The 16,128-nt window shown below is 30.8% G+C and overlaps 2 long non-coding RNA genes across 2 annotated transcripts; both read right to left on the reverse strand.

Annotated features, from left to right (window-relative positions):
- Positions 1–4,524: 4,524 nt before the first annotated feature.
- LOC108487495 (uncharacterized) lies at positions 4,525–6,851 on the reverse strand. Its single transcript, XR_008272734.1, has 4 exons — positions 6,781–6,851; positions 6,600–6,666; positions 5,473–5,581; positions 4,525–4,794 (listed from the first exon to the last, which is right to left on the reverse strand). It is a non-coding gene; the product is annotated as an uncharacterized LOC108487495 (long non-coding RNA).
- Positions 6,852–7,004: 153 nt separating this feature from the next.
- LOC128282461 (uncharacterized) lies at positions 7,005–7,838 on the reverse strand. The gene is made up of 3 exons (XR_008272735.1): positions 7,685–7,838; positions 7,221–7,299; positions 7,005–7,125 (listed from the first exon to the last, which is right to left on the reverse strand). It is a non-coding gene; the product is annotated as an uncharacterized LOC128282461 (long non-coding RNA).
- Between the last annotated feature and the right edge of the window lie 8,290 nt (positions 7,839–16,128).

Consider the following 16,128-nt stretch of genomic DNA (forward strand, 5'->3'; position numbering starts at 1 on the left):
TAGCTAGACAAGTAGGAGGCATCTTGACAGGTTTATCGAGGAAAAGTTTTGCTATAGGTAGTGGTATAGGACAACTTAAGCTACTACTTCCTAATACCAAAGTGCATTAGTATTCTAATGGATCAACAAGAGTTGGAGGACAGTCTACTCACCCTGTGGGGCAAAGAACTCTCGTCAAATCTCCATCCCAAGCTGAAATGCATAAGAGGAGAAAAAAATAACTGTTTCTAGTATGCTTCCAAGTACACACTACGCCATAAATATGCCAAGTCACAGTTGTTCCAACTATTAATAGAGACTCCACAAGATTGTGAATGTGATGTCAAGAGCCCAACTTCTGAAGAATCCTAGTATTGCAAAGAACAATTGGAGCCATGAGACCAAGAAACAAAACCTACTACTTCAAATTTGTCCTTACGTACTCTTTAAGGGTCTCAAGAGCACAATATAATGGGTTTCTCATTGGCCAAGGTCAAGTGATTGTTTTGGTAGACTCTAGAAGTACACACAAGTTCCTGGACCCCAAGATGGCTAAGAGATTGAATAATCCAGTAAAACAATTTACTCCACTGACACTTATGGTAGTTAATGGAGTTAGACTCTCTACCTAGGGACTTTGTCGATATGTACAATGGGAAGCACAGGGCTCTAGTTTCAGTACTGATTTCCTGATACTTCCAGTGAAGGGATGTGACCTTGTGTTAGGTATCCAGTGGCTCTTGTCCCTAGGTTTCATCATTTGGAATTTTTATTCTTTGAGGATGCAATTTGATTACTATGGTCAAACTCATATTCTTCAAGGAATTTTTCTTGGAAGTTTGCAGTTGTTATTAGGGGGTTAGTTGTCCAAGTGTTTCAGTTTGGCAGGTCTTGGTCCATGTCCCATGTTGCTTGCTTCATGCCAACAAACATCCTTGTCCTTGTTTCATTCTCATTTAACACCAGAGTTACAAACACTCATTGTCGAGTTTGACGATGCGTTTCGAACACCTTTAACCTTTTGTTCGGTTACAAGATCATAGAATTCCCTTGATTGTTGAAATTCAAGTGGTGAAGGTGAGACCCTACAAGTATCCAGCAATTCAGAAGGCTGAGATAGAAAAACTTGTCCAAGAAATACTACAGGTTAGAGTGATCAAGGATAGTAACAGTCCATTTGCGTCACCTATTGTGATGGTGAAAAAGAAGGGTGGTAGTTGGAGGTTGTTCATTGATTATAGACAACTCAACCAACTAACCATCAAAGACAGGTTCCTATACCTATTATTGAGGAACTACTTGATAAGTTGGGTTAAGCTTCATTCTTATCCAAATTAGATTTGAGATCAGGCTATCGCCAGATCAGAATGAGCGAAAAAGACATATAAAAGACTATTTTTAAGACCCATGAAGGGCACTACGAGTTTACAGTGATGTCATTTAGCTTAACCAATACACCCTCAAACTTTTAGTCATTAATGAATTATATTTTTAAGAAGTTGTTAAGAATATCAGTCCTAGTTTTTTTGATGATATACTAGTGTACTCTAGGGATTTGTCAGAACACCTCAGACACCTACGAGAAGCTTTGTATGCAAAGAAAAGTAAATGCAATTTTGGCACCACACAATTTGAATATTTGGGGCATCTTATTGTTGTAGGAACAATTAGTCTGATGTAATATTAGTCCAGTCATGCATATTTATGTTTCTATCTTCTAGGAGTCATCCGTATCGATGCTCAAGACAAAACATCTCCACAATTAGACTAGATAGACAATATATTAGGGTGGGTTTAGAAGGGAGATGCATTTACCTACAATTAGTGTAAAAACAGCGGTGGCTGTAAAATCAGATATTGTAGCAATACTGTAACGTGAGACAAAAATTAAGCTAAACACACCCCACCGCCCATCCAAACCCATTAGTCTTTCAATCGGTTTGCTCATTTCTGATTAGACGAAGGACATGCTTAGGTTCATCTACTAATACAAGATGTCTTTCTATATTACAATCCAACCACATAATACTGCTTAGTGTTAGTTAAACATTAGATAACCAATGAGCCAATATTTGCTTCCATTTTACTTAGCGTGCAAAAACCATTGAGGACAATACATAAAAGGTATTAATGTAATTTGTGGATAATTTTATTAAACCAATTTTCATAGTTCCGATCTCTTATACTTACCATACACATATCATTTTCTCAATATCATTTTAAATATTTAATCAACAAGAATACATAATTTCACATATTACTCATCATAATGGCATAGTGTTTAACATCATAATTTCATAGTAAGGTCCATATGTAAATACCTGGAAAATTTTCAAATGTACTAAAGCTCACCAAAACATAGTCAAACATATTTAAAGTATCATTTATCACTAAAAATCAATAGACTTATTTGCTCAATTATATTCATGAAAGGGTGGGAATTTATGACAAACATTACTTTATTCATTTCATTATACTTTCATAGTCTCAATCATATCTTATACATCTACCTATCTGTCTTAACAATAAGTGTTATCATAGTCAATTAAATTTATCATGATACAATTTAATTCATTTTATATTACAAATATATTAAGTCCATTTATACTTGATCACCAATTAATCATCCATGTCCGTTGTTCAATAATGAACATTTAGTTATTATTTATTTTATTTTTATTAAAAATCATTACATGTAAATAACACACCCATCATTAGTAAACTATCATCATTTTAAACATTATATTTTGATTCTTCCATGTTTGCACTCATTGAGGCATATCTATCAATTTCAAACTATCATTTATCACTAACATTATTATAAGATTAACTACTTAGTAGATATATGTAAAAAAGGCAAATTGCGCTAGCACAAATCGATTTCGCTATTCGTCGTCCATTTTGTCTTTGTCCCTCAATGTTTCAACCTTGCCGTTAGCTACATACATTAATTCATTTTCAAGATAATATTAGTTCATATTCAATAAAAGCATAACCAACAATCAAGCATAATTGTACACCCTACAATTAAGTCCTTTTTAACATTAATGTTTGACATGCGCGTATGTCGTTATTTGCTCCATCAAACCAAAATCTAACTTCGTATTTATTCACTAAGGACCTCAATCTATTAATCCATATCATTTATTTCCAGAAATTTTCATTCCTTACAATTTGCTTCCTATTAACGCATAATTAATTATAAACTTTAAACTTAAATCAAGCTTAATTCAATAACTCCCACCATATTTCAAACATGTTCTTCACATATCTAAGCTTATTCAACCAAACATATGATGATTTCAAGTTCAAACTCTAAGTGTTCTTTATCATGCACTATAAGAAAACAGACTTTTAGCGGCGTTTTTTTTGGCCTTTAGCGGCGTTTTTACAAGTGCCACAAAAAACGCCGCTAAAGTTTACTGCGTTTATTTAAAAAAACGTGTTAAAGGTCCTAACCTTTAGCGGCGCTTTTACCACAAACGCCGCTAAAGGTCATGAAATTTTAAAAAATATATATTATAAAATATTATAAAAGTAATGAAAAATTAAAATTCATTATCAAAATATTGAGAAGAATAATATCCATGATATAAATATAAAAATTTTCTATTAAAATTCATTATCAAATTAAATTTTCTATGAAAAATTTAACTTTAAAACTAAATATAAAAATTGATGAATTCAAATTTAGAATTTAAAATAATAAATTAATAACACAATTAAAATCCAAAAGTTAGAACTCGAGTTATTAAATATTAAAATAAAAATAAAAATATAGAATCAAAACTAAAATAAATAATAAAAATTAGATTAAATATAAAGATATAAATAAAATACAGCAAGTCTTTTACTAACAGCAAGTCCTTTACTAACAGCAAGTCGAAATACAGCATCTTGTTTGCGAACCTAAACAACACTGACAATGCAAAGGTCTTTTATAAAAGACAAATTGCTAAGTTTTGAACTAGGAATTCTAATACCTCGAAGGACAATGCAAAGTTTAAAGCTTCATAAACTACACTCTCATCAGGACAAGATGTCAATGAACCTACAAACAGAGGGGAAAAAATATTATAGATTTAAATAGTCTGAAAGTGTCTAAAGGATTTTTGTAAACTACTCTAGTCTGTTAATACAGAAGTAGTTGAAAAGGCTGTGCATAATATGTACCTACAACATACAAAATAATGTAACGTGAAACCTAAATCTGTTAACTACAAAATTGCAGGAAAAGAGATCTTTTTTCCAGCAACTAAACACTTCAATTTGCAGCGATAAAACATCTCAATTTCCAGCAACTAAACACTTCAATTTGTAGTACTTAAAACACTTTAATTTACAACATTTAAGCACTTCAATTTACAGCATTTAAACACTTCAATTTGCAGCACTTTAACATCTCAATTAACAACATTTATACAACTCAATTACAGCGATAAAACATCTCAATTTCCAGACACTTCAATTTACAACATTTAAGCACTTCAATTTACAACATTTAAACACTTCAATTTGCAGCACTTAAAAAACAGTAGCCATCAATTAAATAAGAGGAATTTTAAACATTTAATAGTCATTTCCATCATAATCGACAGCAAATTATCCACCATTTAATTAGCTTAGTTTCAGCATTAATTCGGTAATGAGCAACAATATACAGCAGCATTCAATCCATCATACAAAGATATTTCAAACATCAATTTACTCACTTTCGGACCTCATTAACAGCAGCAATTTAACTGATTTCTTTCATACAGTTCTTCCAACCCGAAACAGCAAGATTAAACCACCAATGATTGATCTTACCTAAACCTGATAAACCATGTTATTAGGATGTTGAAATTTGAAAACGAAGATCATTGCTAGTGCTAATTAATAAAAACAACAAAATATCTAAACGTTGCAAGACAATAAGTCAAGAAAAATAGGGCATGCTTTCAATACTTAAAGGCTAGCTCAAAATGTTCCTAAATTGCCAAAAGGACTAGTAGAGCACTGAAATTTAGTAGGGACTAGAGACAGCTAGAGTTCCTTTCTTTCTACCTTTTTCATTTCATTTTGTCCTCCATATAAATTAATTAGAGCTATAATTTCTCTTGCAAAAAAAAAAAAAAATACCAGCTGCTATCATGAACATTTAAATACTTGTGCACATAACGAGATGATTTATTTCAAGGAACAATTAGTATAAAAAATTAAGGAGTTGTTTCAAAGAACAAAATAATAAATATAGAGCATGTTCTGGGTAAAAAATTAACTTTGGAACAAATTATAACACAAAACTAACAACAGTTTTAAGCTCAAACTTATACATTTATTCAATTATATAATTAAAACAACAATCTTATATAAAAATAATAATATAATATTTAATAAATATTCATAAAAAATGAATAAAATATGTAATTACATATTAAATTAAATGAAATAAGCCGACACTTGGAAGTGTAGAACATAGAGATATAAATATAAATCTCAAAGATTTCAAACCTCATAAATAGGCTCTAATTGGTTCCTTGGAGTTCTTTTAACAGTTTCACATTGTTGTTTTGCTCCATGTGCTTTTAACACTTTCTCATTGTCATTGTTTCACGTTCGGCTGAAATAGAAAGAAAAAAAGGACAGGTAGGTAGATACAACAACACATATCTACAGTGTTAGGATGCATAAAGAAAAGAATAGATGGCAATAAGTGACAAAGAAAGGCATAAATCATTGAGTATGAAATAGAAAGTAAAGAAGGGGCAGCTTAATTTCATGCCTCGTAATCAGTTAAAAATAGAAGCTTAGTGTGAATGTAAGGATTAGGTCTGATTACATTAAATTACTTGGTGGCCAACAGCTTTGCAGTATTCAATACATTTCAGTTCTTTCTTTGGTTTGAATTTTCCAACTTAGCTCAAACAACACTAGAGAAAAAAAGCCGACAAAACAACGCGTATTATTATTATTCCTACTGATTGTAGAAAAGTCTACAACAAAACCAAAATAATAGACAAAGAACATGCTTCTCCTCTGCCCCCTCCCCTGCTGCTTTTTCCTCTTCTTTCTGATATTTTCTTTGCCAAATAGTTCATGCTTGTGGACCTGCACACTCGTCAACCTAACCCAATGGTGATATCTTCTTCATAATTCTTTATAATCTCAACCTTATCTAAACTAAACTTAAAAAATTAAGGAGTTGTTTCAACGAACAAAATAATAAATACAGAGCATGTTCTGGGTAAAAAATTAACTTTGGAATAAATTATAACACAAAACTAACAACAGTTTTAAGCTCAAACTTATACATTTATTCAATTATATAATTAAAACAACAATCTTATATAAAAATAATAATATAATATTTAATAAATATTCATAAAAATGAATAAAATATGTAATTACATATTAAATTAAACGAAATAAGCCGACACTTGGAAGTGTAGAACATAGAGATATAAATATAAATCTCAAGGATTTCAAACCTCAAAAACAAGCTCTAATTGGTTTCTTGGAGTTCTTTTAACAAGCGATATTAGAATATCCATATGCTTTCAAGTAGAAAAATTTATTCAAGGGGGTTACTGTTTATGAATGGAATGCTTGTTAAGTGCCATCTATTAAAGACTACTTACAGTTTTCTCAAGTCCTTTGCGAACTAGTGGATCACATTGAATAACACCATATCTTCTACGGCCTTTGCTGGTAAAGGATAAACACAAAAAAATAAGAATTCTATTGTGAGTTATAAGTTATGAGTTATGAGTTAAGGCATAAATAATGAAATATAAGCATTATTTAAAGAATAAATCATACCAAGTATGGAGAGAGACCTACTTTAGCAGATGTTTCCAAAGATTTCAGGTAAATTTCATTGCTGGGATCCTACAAATACAAAGCTACCAAGTTAAAAAAAGAGCATTCAAGCATTGAATCTATAGATCCATCCATAAATGCAGAATTGATACTTTAGCCAAACAAAACTAAAGAAAAACCTCATCAACGCTTGTTGGAAATATTGAGTGCCTTTTCAAGTAAGGCTGGCCTCATCTTCCTTGTTAGTCAAAAATGCAAAAGAAGTCTGAGCATTTCCCAAAGACCATAAAGCATCATGCTTCTTAGGGTTAATCGACAAAGCCTCCTCTAGCTTCGAAATAGCATCTATTCACAATTAATTTTTAGTAACCAAGAAAATTAATATTTGAATTACTAATGAACGAAATTAAATTTATTATGTGCATATATATTATGAGAACCTTGAATCATATTCTGTGAATCTGGAACGCTTTGAAACTAAGACAACTCAAGTAAAGCTGCAGCCCATCTTGTTAAGTTCTGCAAACAATAAATACAAATTAGCCAAAAATCAATTTTAATTGAAAAAAAAAAGATGAAGAAGAAGAAGAAGAAGAGAAAAACGGATCAACAGAAGGAGGAAGCCAACGTCGGCATCTAGAGGATTGGAAGCATAAATAGCTTCGAAAATTTTACGAGCTTGCTCGAAAAAGTGTAGCCTATCGAGCTCACTCGAAGATTCCACGGCTGCTCATTCTAACTTCTTCTTCTTCTTCTTCTTCTTCTTTTATCGGGTTCAATATTTCTTATATAAATAGCTTGAAGATAAAAAAAAAAAAAAAGATAAAATAAAACGAGAGAGAGTCCGGTGAAGGGAGTAAAAAAGAAGCAAATACAGAAGAACGAGCAACAAAGATAATCTCACTCTCCATTTGCTTTGCTTCTAGCGTTATTGTTCAATTCAAGAGTTACTGATGTTGATGAGGGTAGTTGAGAAGAAGAGGAGCTTAAAGTAGCAAAAGCAACAAAGAGAAAGGGTGTTTTGAGGATACTGATTTTAGGGGAAATTTTTGGGGTTTCAGGGGGGAATTTGGGGATAAAAATGCATCATTTTTTAAGTAAAATGATTTTTGCGGCGTTTTTTATAAAAACACCACTAATCTCCATTTTATATTTCATTTTTATTTTTGTATTTCATTTTTTTGTTATCAATGTTTTTTTATTTATCATTTTTAATCTAATATTTAAATATATCAAATAGTTTAGATTAAATATTTTGAAAATAAAAGTATTAATTAGTTGTATAAAATTTCATCATTTAACAAATCTCAAGTAAACTTTAAATCCTAAACCATTTAATATATATAAAGTTTATCTATTATCTCTTAAATAATTTAAACTATAATCATAATTTTAAAATATTAAAATTTATATTATCGCTTTTACAATTATATAAGAAATTATTTAATATATAAATTAAAAATACTAATTAATCCAAACCCTAAACCCTAATCTCTAATCCCTAAACCCTAAAATCCTAAAATATAAACCATTAATCCTAAACCCCTAACTCCTAAAACTTAAACCCCAATTTGTAAACCATAATCCATAAACCTTAAAATAGTAACTCATAAACTTTAAACCCTTAACGATACACCTTAACTCGTAAACCCTAAACTATAATAATAATTAATTCAATATTTTAAAATTAATCTTATCTCTTTTACAATTATATAAGAAAATATTTATCATATAAATTAATAAACACTAATTAATTTAAACCTTAAACTTCTAATCCCTAATTCTTATACCCTAAATCCTAAAACATAAACACTTAACCCTAGACCCCTAACCCTTAACCCCTAACCCCTAACCCCTAAACCTTAATCCCCAACCCTTAAACCATAATCCCTAAACTCATAATCCATAAACCTTAAAATAGTAACTCATAAACCTTAAACCCTTAACCACATGCCCTAAACCGTAAACCCTAAAGTAGAATGATAATTAATTCAATATTTTAAAATTAATACTATCTATTTTACAATTATATAAGAAAATATTTAACATATAAATTAAAAACAATCAGCCATATACCAAAAATCTTTAAAATTATTTTAAATAATAGTATTTTAATTTTTTCATTTTTAACAAATATTTTCTATGTTTTTACTTTCAAATTTTTCTACATGTCATTATTTTTTTGAAGAATTTAAATATTCAATTAAAAATAAATTGTATTTTAATACAAATAAACCAGTTAAATTATAAATAGACAGATGAAACGTTTTTTAAAAAAAGCGCCGCTAAAGCCACTAAAAGCTCGGCGTTGTGCAAAATTTTTAGCGGCGTTTTCTCAAAGCGCCGCTAAAGATCGAGCATTAGCGGTGTTTGTTAAAAAGCGCCGCTAAAGATAGAGCATTAGCGCCATTTTTTAAAAAGTACCGCTAATGCCACTGAAGCTTAGTTAAAATGACGGCGTTAAGCATAAGTTTTGCGGTATTTTTTTAAAAAGCGCCGCTAATGCTCGATCTATAGTGGCATTTTTTGTTCAAACGCCGCTAAAAGTCAGTTTTGCTATAGTGATGGCATCATCAACTAACTCACATAATAGCAAAAATTAAACAATGGGTTGGTTAAACCAAGCTTTCATCCTTAAAAATCCAAGAAAATTATCAAAGAACAAGCTTATTTACCTTAGAATAAATGGCTGGTCATGGGAGGATGAAAACCAATTATTTTCTTCTTTTTTTCTTAGAGATGGCAATAGATGATACCAATGATGAAAATTTTGGTTTTCCTCTCTCTCGCTACAAGCTTTATATACATGTCATTAACATATAATTTAACCTTAATTAACTTTTAATTAATCTAATCAATGGCTAATATTTAATTACAAATCATTTGGTGCTTTTTAATGGCCATGATCACCTTAATAATTTAACCATAAAATAACCTTGGTCTAATAGCAATTTAGATCCACTTCTCAATTTGATCCTTATAATTTTCCGGATTAAATTACTTCATAAAAAAATATTATAAATTCATACTTAACACAAATATCTCTCGATTAACAATTCCATTTATTTGATTTATGAATTTTAGCTTCGAAACTGCATTTCTCAACACCGATTAAAAATCAGGTTGTTATAGATATCACAGATTTGTTGCCAAAAGTTGCATTCAAAAGAATGGATTTATTTATAAAGAGACATTCTCAACAGTCTCTAATAGAGACTATTTAATAGTTATTATGACATTAGTGAACCATTATGATTTAGAGTTACACCAAATGGATATGAAAATCATTTATGGGTGTCAAAACCAGCAAATATAAATTTTACGATAAAATAATACTATATAGAAATATAGAGCAGTAAGGTCGAATCCATAGGGACTGTGTAACACCTTTAGCCAATATCCGTCACCGAATTAGGGTTACAAAGCATTGGCATAAAAATAGAACATTTAAACATAAATTTATTCATTATCATAAACATATCATAAGTCAATTATACATACACATTTCATCCCTATATCGAGCCCTCGAGGCCCTAAAAATACCTTAGAAACGATTCAAGACTAAATTAAAAACATTAAAAAAATTTGAGAAAAAGTTGCAAAAATTTGCAAAATAGGGGTCTCACGGCTAAGACACACGCATGTGTTTCAAGCTGTGTAACAATCGAACTAGGGACACACGGCTATGTCCCAACCCATGTCCTCACCCATGTAACTCACTGAGTTGGGTCACACGACCATGTCACACGCCCATGTGCCAAGCTGTGTAACACTCGAAATTTCCCCACACGTCCATGTGCTAGGACTTGTAACTAATTGACTTTCACCCTAAGAAATCAAAAAATGACACATGACTGTATTGCCAAGCCGTGTGTCTATCACGGCTGAGTCACACGCCCGTGTCTCAGGCCCTGTGGACCCAAAATGAACCTTAATCAACAAGTTTACGAATTCAAACTTACTTAGACTCTAAGTAAACCATTTACTAACCAAAAGGCCTATTCAAAGTGACATTAATCAAGCAAAAAACATGCCAAAACAACATCCTAAGTGCCTAACCAATGTATCCTCATTGATACCACAAGTATATACAATTGTACATCAAAATAAAACATCAAACACAACTTATCAATTCATCAAATCTAACACCTAACCAATGTACCTATCATAGGCACCTCAAACACAACATGTCATTAACACATATCATTCATATTTGCATTGGAACATCTTACCTCATTCACAAGTATCATATAAGTTAGCAATTTACACATAAGAACATACTTAACATTTTACATATCCTAGAACATTAGTAATGATATACTAGCCTATTACATGCCATATAGTCCGAAATAAACATTCCAAAAACTACCAAAATATATGGATAATGTGACTTGAGTTTCGGTCCGATCGTCCAACCTTCCGAGTATCTATAAGAACAACAAATAACACAGTAAGCTCAATGAAGCTTAGTAAGTTCGACATATTAAAACGATAAATCTTATCGAAGTGAGTACAACAAATCAAATAATAATAATACGACCATGAATGGTTCCTGCCATCCACATTCTCAACCCGTAAATCATAAAAGTTCAATTCAATACTCAAATTTACCAAAAATCCATCAAAATCTTTAAACAATATACCTTACTGAGATTTTCAACTTGATGAACGACTTACGGATAAGAGTACATCGACAATCCCACCAAAATACACCAGATGCTCACAAGAGTTAGTCCATCCAAAACACACCAATGCTTATAAGAGCTAATCCATCTGAAACAAACTAGTGGGTCCGAAGAGCTAATCCAACTGAAACACACCAAAACAGAAAGTATAACACGAGTGTTCGCAACAAATGCTTAACCTCGGTTTACTCAGAAAACATATATATATATATATATATATATATATCACTCCAAAACCGGCTCCACTCCAACCCCCCATAACACACCATATCTCGACTGTATTCTATCCCGCGTTCAATCCGATCCAAATATAGAATTTCAACAATTTTTATCAAATAACTTACAACATTTATAATCAAATGTAATTAACACATTACATCTTATCATCAAACATTCTATAAAAATGTTAAGTTATGTACTGTACGAACCTACCTGGACTGAATTGCAGTAGTTGCAGAAGCTTAGGGACTATTCTGTAATTTTTCCTTTTCCACGAGAATCAATTAGGTCTTGATCTAAAATATAAAATTCTTTAATTATTAGCTTACATTTCACCTTCCAATTCACATTACATTTTATACCTTTTTTATTTTTCAAATTTACACAATTACCCTTAACTTTTATAACTTTTGCAATTTAGTCCCTTAACCCGAAAATCATCAAATTTCTCAAGTTAATATTCCATACGAATATATTAGGCCCTTAAATAGTCCCTAATAAACATCAAATTTACTATTAAACCCTAAAATTTTGACATTTTCACAATTTAGCCCTAAAATCAAAATTTAACAAAAATTACTTCACAAAATCATCAAACAATACAACTAAAGCTTCAAATACATGTTTATCAACAAAAACATTCAAGATTCATCAATGGGTACTTTTAAAATTTTTAATAGATTCAAAAACGAAGGTACGGGCTAGCTGGACCTAATTTCAACGATCTCCAAAACATAAAAATTACAAGAAATGGGCAAAAATTTCAATTACATGCAAGGTTTCTATGCTTATTCGATTCTCAAGCTACCATTTCAAGGTGATTTCGGCTATGGGAGAAGTAAAAATGAAGAAGAAAGGTTTTTTTCTTACAATTTATTTATTTAATTTCTTTATAATAACCATTTTGCCATTAAAAACTTAATATTTTTATCATTTTAATACCATTGCCGTCCAACACCAACTATTAGGGACTAATTGCTACATTGGTCCCTTCTAGAGGTGTTCATGGGCGGGCGGGCCGGGCTCAACTAAAAATCATGCCCATTTATTGGGCTCGAACTGGCTGGGCCCAAAAAATGGGCCTAAAATTTTGTCTAAGCCCGACCTGGATAAAAATATTAAAACCCGGGCTAGCCCGACCACCAGATTAATTTTTTATATTATTTTTAAATATATATAATACATCAAAAATACAAAAAATATCAAAATAAATATTTCCCAACAAATTAAAAATAAATTTTAAAAAATATGTAGACTTAAATAACACTAAGATAAATGCAACTTAACAAGCAAATGCTTCTAAAATAATAAAAAAATTAACAAATGCCTTTAAAATAATAAGAAAATTAACGATAAAATAAATTTTATACAATATCCAAACAATAACAACAAAATAATAGCAACATAATAGTAAAATGGTAGCAAAATTGGGAGAAAACAACAAGAAAATAACATTCAAAAATAAAAAAAATATGCAGATTTTTTTTGTCCTTTAGTGATTCGGGCCGGGCCCAGGCTAAAAATACCTTACCCGAGGTCCGGCCCATTTTTTAAACGGGCCTTATTTTTTTATCCAAGCTCATTTTTCGGGCCTATATTTTTGCCCAAACCCTCCCACATTTCAGTCGGGCCTTCGGACCGAGCTGGGTAGCCCGGCCCATGCACACCTCTAGTCCCTTCTCATGTAGTTGTTAAACTATTTAATCATTTAAATGCACTAATTATTAAATTTTGCACCTTTTTTAATTCAATCCTTTTTACTTAATTAACTATCTAAACGTTATAATTTCTTAATCAAAATTTGAATATGACACTAAAGACTCCATAAATATTTTAAAAATAATATTTACAAGTCGACATGATAGAAATTTATGGTCTCGAAACCACTGTTCTGTCACCACTGAGAATCGGGCTGTTACAAACAGGTTATCTAATTTCGCCTTTTCTCGTGACCAAAATTATTGTCGCGCTAACAGTCGTGCCCACGACCTGTGCGTTACAATGTTGAAAATAAAAAGAGGATTTTAGTTGATAAAGATAATAATATAAAAATATAAAAATAAAGTAAAAATAAAAGAATTGTGATTGCAAAATAAATTAAGCAAAATAAAATATCTTAAAGCTTAGCCTTAGCCTCAGTACACTCGGAATCTTGAACCGATCCTTGAAAAATGGTTTTTCCCTTCAAACCAATAAGTTGGTTATAACGATTGAGATGCCTCAACCATCAACATTTCATTTTGTAGTCGGTTCCAGTATAACCTGCAAATCGACCCTTGTCGAATTTCTAACCACGTGACACGTGCCCGTAATTTAAGACTTCGACAGTCTTGCGATCTGAAAAGCTCAACTCGAATCAATGACCTTAATCGCGTGGGTCATTTAAATCCGATCTCTATCTCCCTTAACGGAATCCAACTAGCTTTTTCTAATTGAACACGTCAATTTATTCGCGAGAATTTGAATTTAGGACGGCCGACTCAACCTCCCAACTGTACGCAAAACAACTCCAACCTAACGCATGCTTTTTGAATTGAAATCGAATCAGCTTTAAGGGACGAATTTGTACTATTTCATATACTAAAGAGATAGTGAATACCGTATCAAAAAGGTTTTTAGTGTGGGTTCATATCTCACGATTGTTTTGTTAGGGTGATAACCAGGCCAAGGCTAAAAAGGGACTTAGTTAAACATGAAATGAATCATTCCGATTCGCTAGAAATGGTTTTAGTGGAAATGATAGGAAGGGGAAAGTGAAAGGGACTTGAAAGGTAAATTAGCCAAAATATTGGAATTGAGAAAAAAAATTGGCAGAATGCCAAATGCCTACTGACGCAAGAAAAGAAAAAAAAGAAAGGAATTGATTTATTCAAAAAAACCTAGTATGTTCTCAAGTGTTATCAACACTAGGTATTTATACATATTTCATACTAAAATTTAGCACGTTTCTCTTAAGATAATATTAACTAAAAATCAAAAATCAAATTTCAAATTTAAACTAAAAATCAATTTTAATCCATTTATAGGATATTAACAATATCAAAATAATTTGATCTTTATCCAGCAAACTACTAAATCTTCAATCCTTCAATTTGGCCCTCATTTTTACTTTTCATTCCAATTTAGCCCTTTTTTATATGAATTTGAATTTCGGCACACCAATTTTATTTCTAATAAGAAAAACTCAAGTCTAGTAGTATCTTATTCGATAACTAGCCAAAAACAAATGTATTAAAAATATGAATTTATCTTGCTATCAATCATCTTTATAAATGTGATTTTAATAAAGAAGTTTATATGGATCAACTAGAAGGTTTCTTAATTGAAATTACATGTCATATGGTGTGTAAACTTAACAAGTTAACACATAGATTAAAATAAGATTTACGAAAATGCTACATCAAGTTCAATGATACTATAAAGTCTTTTAATTTTCAAGAAAGCATCATTAATACGTGTATGTATCAAAAGATCAATGGGAGCAAGTTTTTTTTTTTTTTAATTTTAGATGTTGACAATATTTTACTTGTTGCAAATTATTTAGGTATATTGCATAAGACAAAAGTTTTTCTCTCAAATAACTTTGAAATGAAAGATATAGGAGGGACATTTTATAGGATAGGAATTAAGATATTCTATGATTAACTACAAGGATTGTTAAGGTTGTCTAAAAAAAAACTCTATCAAAAAACTTCTAGAGAGATCTAACATGAATAATTGTTCAATAGGATTTGTTTTTAGTAAAAAATAGATGGAAAGAAATAGAACCAATTCCATATACTTCTAGAGAGATCTAACATGAATAATTGTTCAACAAAATTTGTCACACAATATCCTCAAAATATGTAGGATGGAAAGAAATAGAACCAATTCCATATACTTCAAAGGTGGGTGGTTTGAAAAAAAAAATACATGCTCAAATGATTCAACCATCTAAAAGTAAATGGAAATTTAAATTGTCATTGAATTTCCAATAGAAATCCACTTTTGCCTATTTTTTTTACTTGTTAAAGGAATCATGTTATGGAAATGTGCTAAATAATCTATCACTTTATCATTTATGACGAAAGCAGAGTTTGTGGCATGTTTTGAGGTCATTATGCATAATTATGGTTACATAACTTATTTCATAACTAGGGCAAGTCGACACCGTTACTAAGTTGCTGAAAATTTATTTTGATAATTCTACATTATTATTTTTCTCCTAGAATAAAAATTTATTATTTGAGGACCCCCCTCTAGAGATTGAAAAGACTTTGAAGGATGATAGTTCTTTTGTTAATTTGCTTATGACCTACTCTATGTAATTTTCTTTGTTTATTTTATCAAAAAAAAAAAATGTTCCACAGATGCAAAATGTATGAAATTAAAATATTTTGCCGTTAAAGAGGAAGTTTAGGAACAATGAATGTTTACAAAGCACATTAGAACTAATCTCATTAAT

This window comes from Gossypium arboreum, chromosome 10, assembly GCF_025698485.1.
Source record: "Gossypium arboreum isolate Shixiya-1 chromosome 10, ASM2569848v2, whole genome shotgun sequence".
Classification (NCBI taxonomy): domain Eukaryota; kingdom Viridiplantae; phylum Streptophyta; class Magnoliopsida; order Malvales; family Malvaceae; genus Gossypium; species Gossypium arboreum.